General features: G+C 36.1%; 1 pseudogene; it reads left to right on the top strand.

The window, feature by feature from the left end:
* The first annotated feature begins 217 nt into the window (after nucleotides 1-217).
* LOC122814278 overlaps nucleotides 218-8,718 on the top strand; it is a 519,638-nt pseudogene continuing 511,137 nt past the window's right edge.

Raw genomic sequence — 8,718 nt, 5'->3', positions numbered from 1 at the left:
GGCTTGGCCTGGCCCCATTGTAGGAATGTCTCCACATGTTGAAGATTCTACATTGTCATTTTTTCCAGTCCTGGAGCCAGTGCGTCTAATAGGATTGGGCACTTTCTATCCTGAGTCTTGTGCACCCAGCTATCTTTTTTTGTTTTTGACTTACTTCTGTCCATGATATATGTTATATAAATACAGTCTATATATCTGCTTCTGTGAGAAAACTGAAATGGCTGACTTGCTGTACAGTATCTGCAGTGGGAATAGAGTGAGTTGCAGCAATGTTACCCATGATCCTTTGGTCCAAAGTCTTACTACAGTATTCCACACTCTAAATTGTTACACTTGCTAAAGTTGTTCCAAAGGAACAATGAAAAGAAAAGGTAGAGGGGTTGCGTACTGATTTTTAGGCTCTGCCATGGTTACATGTCAGCAAATAGTTTTGCATAGACAGAATAAAATAGAGTGGAGAACACATCTGCACTGTCCTGACTCCCACTTGGTGTATACAGGATGAAGTAGTGCAATGCAGTCTTACTGCCTTCCTGCTCGGATTTGTAGAACTGCAAGGGTCCTAATTTTATAGATTGTCACACCAAAGAAGGTAATTTTTACAAATTATGCCTCTACACCCCCCTAAATGCAAATTTACCCAAAAGCACATATTAATTATGTGCAATGATTCTGGACCCTCTGCTATGACTTTTGATGGTCCACTGCTATGATTTTGGAAGCTGAGAGGTTGAGAAGTATGTCAGGGAGTTTGTACCCTCACCAGCATTCTGGCAAATGAGGACATTTTTGTGTTAAAGCCCTAACCTTTGCCTTTGGTGGTGACATGGACATAAACTCTGTTGCTGTAAATACATTCAGTTCTGAAAAATAATGTCACAGACCGAACAACTGATTACATGGCAATGTGGAAAAAATAATGGAGATAGAAACATTCATGTGAGCTGACAGAGGATATATTGGTTTTGAATTTAATAGCTACTGCTCTATAATTTAGGCAGTACTTAATATTATGGACTTGTGATGTTTGACTTAATAAAGAAAGTGTGAACAATGCATATGTTGAAGTACTCCAACATTTCTAATAACATTGTTATATACTTCAGGCTGATGTAATTGTTGCAGAACCATACCTGAAATATGGAGATGATCCCTACACTTTGCAATATGGAGGATGTGGTGAAACAGGCAGATACATCCATTTAACACCAAACTTCCTACTGGATGACGGACTGCTTAATGTCTATGGACCACGAGGTAAATAGATTTTTATAGTATACAAATCATAAAAGTCTTGCCTGATAATGTTATTTTTTAACTTTGTCAAACAGCTTTATAACAAACTTAAATTGATTACTCAAAGGTGGAGAATCCTAGTGTTGTGTGTGATAACACACCATATAAAATAGTTTAATTATGCACAAGGATCCAGCTTTTGAACAGTTTTATTCTACAAAACATGATAGGAACTGCGGTCAAGTAATTAATCTTTTTTTTTTCACGGTGAGGCAAAGCCACCATTGCTGTGCCCCATGTATGTGATGATGTGTTAATCAACTCTGGGGTCATTGAACCATGGAGACAAGGAGATCCCTCCCCAAGCATGTTTTTCGGGTAATTAGGTTTTCAGCCAAATGATCAAAATCCCAATTTCATAAAAAATATCCTTGATAAATTGTTGTACTTTACTCTTTATGAGTTCATTTATTTAATTTATTTATAGTGAAATGGGTAAAACAGATTTATCTGTAAGGCTCTATACTACAGGCTTTTGTTTGCTTGCTCCTGGATTTTATTTTTGGACCTTGGCAAAATGGCTTATATTCATTTATATTTGCAGTTTTAATATTGTGAATGCAGTTTTAAACACATAGACATACAGATAAATATGCACACGCACACGTGCGTGAGCGCGCACGCGCACACACACACACACACACACACACACACACACACACACACACACACTGTGCTACTATTCCAAACGAAAACCTCAGGACACACCACGAGAAGTAGGAGCACAATCTTCTTTATTTCAATATAAAACAAAAGGATAAGCGCTTTCACGTGCTCAGATCACAATTACTCTGCTGAAACTGCTGTATTCAAATAGTAATCAACATCCAATGACAGAGCTTAACCAATAAAACAATTAACTTGTTCAATTCAAGCATTCAATCAGTATTTCCACTATAACATATACTTACAGACTTTGTTGTTGATATTCTAGGCTACTTTAACTTCTCATTGCTTGATAAACTACATACAGTGATCAAATGTTGATTCATGTCGAAATACAAATAACATTCACTTATCCCAAAATTCATATTCAACTTTTTTTAAAAATGCCTGGATTAATTAAATAAAAACAATCCCCTTCAAACCGATGTCTTTGCTATATTCATGATCAACTTACATTCAAACTTCTGTGCTTTCTAGACCAGACTTACTATACAAGAGCTCCATCTACTGTTCAAATGTCACTCCGTAAATATTTATACATACAGATAAAAACAATCAAGTATAGTTTATAACAAGGCCTATCCATGTTATCTGTTTCCGTTACCTCACCTGTTATCAAACAGAAAACTGCATCATGATAATATATAGAATCCTAAAATACACAGAGGACGTAAAACATTTAATAATCCTTCCGATGTTCATCTTTTACTCAAAGTGTGCTTAAACTGATATAAACGTTCACATCCATTCTAATACGTCATTACGTAGATGTCAAAAACTTCCTGGCGTGAACAGCTAGAGCCGTCATGGCATAAAATTCGCATGCTCTGTTAAAATTCTATTTTATCAGCTCAAACTCACTAGATGTCACAGTTGAATTACATAAAATGTAATGAACTTATAGTTCTTCTTCAATAACATTATTAGGATTATAAATTTATAATTTTTTCCCATAAACCTTGTTGCATAACATTATCCTTGATTGGACCATCTATGATCTATGATTGTTTAATAACTAAATATGAATGCTAAAAAACCACACACAGACCTCTTTAAATTCAAATGTAAGGTCATATTAACCTGCTGAAGTTAATAGACACATGTATAATAATAAAAACCTACCACATGATATTTTATAAAAAATCTCTAACTACTTAGTAATAATAAACTAAAAAGACATAATCATAACTTGTCCTGTTGGTAATAGTAATAACACACAAGCCAGAATCAGAATTTTTATGTAAGGTTATAAAGGTTCTAATCATAAAAATTATTAGTAAACTATTTGTTATTCCTTTATAGATATTTTAAAAATAGTTGTCTTTATTTCCACATCTTAACCATAAAATGTACATTACTCTAAACTAATTAAGCAACATAGCAATATTAAATGTTTTACGTCCTCTGTGTATTTTAGGATTCTATATATTATCATGATGCAGTTTTCTGTTTGATAACAGGTGAGGTAACGGAAACAGATAACATGGATAGGCCTTGTTATAAACTATACTTGATTGTTTTTATCTGTATGTATAAATATTTACGGAGTGACATTTGAACAGTAGATGGAGCTCTTGTATAGTAAGTCTGGTCTAGAAAGCACAGAAGTTTGAATGTAAGTTGATCATGAATATAGCAAAGACATCGGTTTGAAGGGGATTGTTTTTATTTAATTAATCCAGGCATTTTTAAAAAAAGTTGAATATGAATTTTGGGATAAGTGAATGTTATTTGTATTATGAATCAACATTTGATCACTGTATGTAGTTTATCAAGCAATGAGTTAAAGTAGCCTAGAATATCAACAACAAAGTCTGTAAGTATATGTTATAGTGGAAATACTGATTGAGCTCTGTCATTGGATGTTGATTACTATTTGAATACAGCAGTTTCAGCAGAGTAATTGTGATCTGAGTTTTATATTGAAATAAAGAATATTGATGCTGTTTTGCCCTGGGACACTTTAGAGAACGGTGATATTTTTTCAGTTGGACACTGTGCTACTATGTGCAAGGTATCTAAAATATCCTGTAATTTAAAATACAATAGCATACACATACATACATAGTGGACACTCATATACATAAACTAAAACGCTCACTCAGACTCTGCCATACTGTTTTCTCTTGCATATTTAAACTAGGACAGAAACCAAAGGCTCTGTCTCTTTTTGAGTCTCACAGACATTAGAGCAGTTCACTTAAGGTTACTCACCCATGAACAGAGACAGAGGATCTTTGAGCTAAACCTTGTATTTAAGAGGTAAAATAAAACATTTCAAGACTTTACTGGAAAAAGCTCACACAGACTCTGCCATAGACTGCAATAAGGGAAATGTTAGGTTGTTTTTCTTTATATTGCTTTCCTGTATTTTGTGTTGCGTTATTGCTTTCTTCTGTTTTGTATACTGTGATGTATTTTCATTACACTGTGTTTTAATTTCCTTCTGTCTTTATTTATTTAATTTTACATTTATTGACTGGGATAGTCTGACTGGATACATGTCCATTTTCAGTGGAGGCCCGAGGAGAAAAGCTCCACATACCAGAAAAAGAGACAGTACATACATCAGTGAGTGATAAACTCAGGCAGACATGTTTAGAAAAATATAGACAAAGAATACAGGCAGATATCAATATACACAATGTGCAGACTTAATCTGATTGGCAAAGACATATCAGAAAATGTGAACATAGAATACAATTAGATCTCATAATTCACAATGCTTAGTCATTCAAATGCTATGAGGCATAGATACTTGGCTAAACAGCAGGTTGGGTAGCAAGACATGTATTAGTGAAGCTGTTAGTCAGGTTTAGAACAAGAGCACAGCCAATGAGATGTGAGGTATTTTTTGAGTTCTCTTTTAAATAGGGATAGTGAGGTTTCCTTGGTAACGGTAGTAGGGAGTAGATTCCAGATTTTACTGGTTGAGTTGGCAAATATAGCATCACCTACAGAGGTGTTGGATATTTGGGTCAGTATCATTAGTTTATCAGCTGAGTGTAATGGCCTGGGGGCACTATGAGGGGTGAGAATATTTTTGAGGGCAGGGGTGTTATCAGGTTGATGGAGTATTTTATACGCTACTATAAGCTGGTTGAACTGTAGAAGGGTAGGATACTCTAGCCATCCCAGTGCTTTGAGGTTCTGGCAATGGTGGGTCCTAAAAGCCATGCCTGTAGTGAATCTGGCAATATGATTGTAACATCCTGATGATTTGTTGAGATCGGTGATAGGTTGGTGAGTACAGGGGAGGCATACATAAGGGTAGAGAGGAGGTGTGATCTTGCAATATCTACCCTAGCTGGGGGGGGGTGAGGAAAGGTTTGGCTCTGTACAGGGAGCCAAGTTTTTTGTTGATGGACTTAGTGTGATTGACATGTTTATCAAATTTAAGGTTGTTGTCTATTATTACACCTAGAAGCTTTGTATGGTCATCAGGGGAGATAATGGTGTCATTGCTAGGTTTGATGTTGAAGGAAGAAGGAGGAATTCTATGGTTAGGGGAGAAAATTAGTAGCTTGGTTTTGTTAGGATTTAGAAGCAGGCGGCGGTTAGCTAGCCATGTTTCTACCATGCTGAAAGTGGTCTGGGTGAGGGTTAGAAATTGTGTAGGAGAGGAGGCGGAGCATATTAGCGCTGAGTCATCTGCATATTGGATGCAGGTGGCTCCTGGGATGGTGGTGTGCAGATCATTGATAAAGATATAGAAAAGAAGGGGACATAGTATAGATCTTTGTGGGACACCTAGGGTTAGAGGAAGTTGGGATGACAGTTTGCTCTGCCATAAGACAGCCTGCTGTCTATCATTTAGGTAGGAGTGTAAGAGTCTTCTACTACATATTTAAACCAGGAAAGAAACCATAGCAGTCTACTGTTACGGAATGCACATAGACACACACACACACACACACACACACACACACACACACACACACACACACACACACACACACACACTAAGAAACTGACTAGGGATAGATTAACTTACCAACAGGACAAAGTTTACCCTAAATTGCAATTTAATAACAACTGCACTGACCCTATGACTACTGCCCCTCTATCTCACAACAACGTTGGACAACTTGGACATTCAAGTGGCCCTAACTTCGATATTATTGATGAGAGCACTGAGGAAGCTTTTGTTCAAGTTCCTCGACGTAGTAACAGGATCAGAGCAAATAACTATAAAAAACCTAGTCAGACCCCCACCATTTGGGTGAAGGGAACTCTACTATTTATAACAACAATAATACTAATGGAGGAGATTTTTTAGGACCACGCAACAACCGACATCCTGGATACAACAAGAATTGGAACAATTACCAGAATTAAGCTTTAATGACAATTCAGAAAATTTGGTTAATAACCATTTAGACATTGTATCTAACAGTAAAGGCGATTTTAAAATTTACAACTTTTCAAGCATTAACTTAGATTCTGAGTTGATTGACTTACTCGCCTTTGGTAACACATTTGTGCCTAGTCAACATTGCAATTTAGCCAAAACTATAATAGATCTTAAATGTTTTGTGCGCAAATTGAATTTAGATCTTATGTTTTCTAACACTGTTTCACATGTGCCCTTTAACTTAAAACTTTCCAGTACTTTTAATCCACCTTTACATCCCGACCTCCACTTATTTGAAAGCATTTGTGAACTTGATTTCAGACATTTGAAAGAAATCCATAGCCACTCATTTAGACAAAAGAAAGCTAACACTTCTAAAGAACAAATTATTGCACTGAATAATCTATGTAGATTACCAGTCAGAGTGCTAAAGCCTGACAAGGGGGTGGCCTAGTAATCTTTGACAACTAGGAATATAAAGAAAAAATGTTGTCAGTACTGGATAGTCCAGCATACTCTCTTTCATCACTAAATGAAATGAATAGGTCGTACTCTAGAATTAGGGGATACTTTAGAGACCTTTTTTTAACTGGGAAGATCGACCTAGATACTTACAATTTCATTGATATAACTTCACCTAAGGTCCCTGTGATTTTTGGGATTCCCAAAATTCACAAAAACGTATATAACCCCCCTATGAGGGCTTTGGTTGATGGCAGATCGTCTATGACACATCCATGTGCACGTTTAGTTGACAATATTCTTTCAAAATACATAAAAAATATTTCTGTGATCTGTAAAGATTCTTGGTCCTTTCTTAGTAACATTAATAGTATAGTTTTTGACCATTCTTGCAACTTCCTTACAATAGATGTTGTTGATCTCTATACCTCAATTCCACACACTGAGGCAATTGAATGGATAGCCCTCATGATGGCCGACTTAGGGGCCACCAAAAAAGAAGTCGATATGGTCTCTGAAATCTTGGAGATCGTTTTATCATCCAACTTCTTTATTTTTGACCAACAATATTATCTACAAAAGCAAGGCATTGCTATGGGGTCCCCTTGTGGAGCTAGTGTAGCTAACTTGTTTGTTGCATATTGGGAAAAACATTTTGTCTTAAACAACACAAAATTTCAGCAACAGCTTACTTACTACACTAGATATTTGGATGACATTTTATTCTCTTCAAGGGTGATGAAAAAGCAGCTCTAGAACTGATTGAACATCTTAATAACACTACAAGTTTTCTTAAGTTCACACATCAATTCTCTACTGTAGAGATCGATTACCTTGATCTTAAGCTAGAAAAGGACACAGTTAATGGCTCCTTCGTTTCGTCCATCTATAGGAAGCCAACATACTGTAACTCGTTCCTTCATTTTTCTAGCTTTCATCCATATAAACAGAAGCGGTCTATTGTGAAAGGCCAGCTCATAAGGGCAGCTAGGATGTGTAGCACAGACTCATACTTCGAGCAAGAATGTCACTTTTTGAGTGACATGTTTACCAACCGTGACTACCCACTGCCCTTATTGGAAGAACTTATACAAGAGGTTAAATCTAAAAGGCTTGTAGGTTTTTTTAAACCCTTGCTCTACAATGACTTGACGTCTACCACTGTTGACAATTCTAGTCCTATACAATCTAGTTCTATTACTCCCTCTGGGAATCTCTCTGAATCAGTAATGGTTGAGTTACCTCACATGTCCTCCACTGGTTTTATCACTACATTCAGTACTAGTTCGTACCATATATGGTTTGTCATATGTAAGAACTGGTACTTTATTAGAAGTAATGCCCAACTACTGGATAAACTAGGTAACAACCCTTCAGTAGTTTACAGGAGAGGTAATAACCTTAAAGGACTTCTTGAAAGACATAAGGATAATGAACCATTCTTAAGGCAGAAAGGCTCATTTATGTATGGTTTTTGTAATTGGTGTAAGTACCTGAGAACAGGTAATACATTTACCATCAGGAACAAAAAATACTTTATAAACCACAGAATAAATTGTGAAACTAAATCTATTATTTACCTAGCCAACTGCGACTGTTGCCCGTTTTTTTACGTGGGCAAAACAGATCGCAAATTTAAGGAGCGAATATACCAACATATTTATGCCATTAGGAAAAACAAAACTGAGAACGCCCTAGCGAAGCACATTAACAATAATCCAGGGCACAGTTTTTAATTTATGGCAATTGACCATGTCCCTTATAACATCAGGGGCGGTCCAGTTTCTTTAGTTCTAGAAACTCGAGAACTAGAATGGCAAATAAAACTGGATGCATTTAATGTCCCTGGATTAAATGAAAATTGTAATATCTCCTGTATTTTGAAACTCAAAAGTTTCTTAAGGTGACCTTTTTACTTTTTTATATTACATTTAATAATA

The sequence above is a fragment of the Protopterus annectens genome, chromosome 10.part0 (assembly GCF_019279795.1).
Source record: "Protopterus annectens isolate FY-2018-M chromosome 10.part0, PAN1.0, whole genome shotgun sequence".
In the NCBI taxonomy this organism is placed as follows: Eukaryota; Metazoa; Chordata; order Ceratodontiformes; family Protopteridae; genus Protopterus; species Protopterus annectens.
This window is presented reverse-complemented; position numbering and strand designations above follow the sequence as displayed.